At 45.5% G+C, this 354-nt stretch overlaps 1 protein-coding gene across 1 annotated transcript in view; it reads left to right on the top strand.

Annotated features, from left to right (window-relative positions):
* The window catches only part of LOC103601428 (acetyl-CoA carboxylase 1), a gene marked incomplete at its 3' end in the record, with an annotated part of 154,829 nt that overhangs the window by 89,138 nt on the left and 65,337 nt on the right, over positions 1 to 354 (top strand). The window lies entirely within an intron of this gene.

Here is a 354-nt window from a genome sequence, read left to right as displayed (position 1 = left end):
GGAATCTTAACCCTTGACTTGGTGTTGTCAGCACCATGCTCTCCCAAGTGAGCTAACTGGCTATCTGTATCTATAGGGATCTGAACCCATGACCTTGCTGTTACCAGCACCACACTCTCCCAAGTAAGCCATGGGCCGGCCCTAAATATTTTTGATAAATGTAAAAAAAATTGGTTGCTTTAAGGGTATCATATTTTTCCACAGGAACAGTGTTTTTTTTGGGGAAAGGTAGATTCTTTTTTTTTTTTTTTTCTTTTTGTCTTTTTTCATGACCGGCAACGGATCGCAACCCTCAGTGTCGCGCCTGGACCGGACCGGGACCGGCAACGGGATCGCAACCCTCAGTGTTGTGCC

This window comes from Galeopterus variegatus, unplaced genomic scaffold, assembly GCF_000696425.1.
Source record: "Galeopterus variegatus unplaced genomic scaffold, G_variegatus-3.0.2 Scaffold3730, whole genome shotgun sequence".
Lineage (NCBI taxonomy): Eukaryota > Metazoa > Chordata > Mammalia > Dermoptera > Cynocephalidae > Galeopterus > Galeopterus variegatus.
The sequence above is the reverse complement of the archived record's forward strand: the minus strand, read 5'-3'. Positions and strand labels throughout refer to the sequence as shown.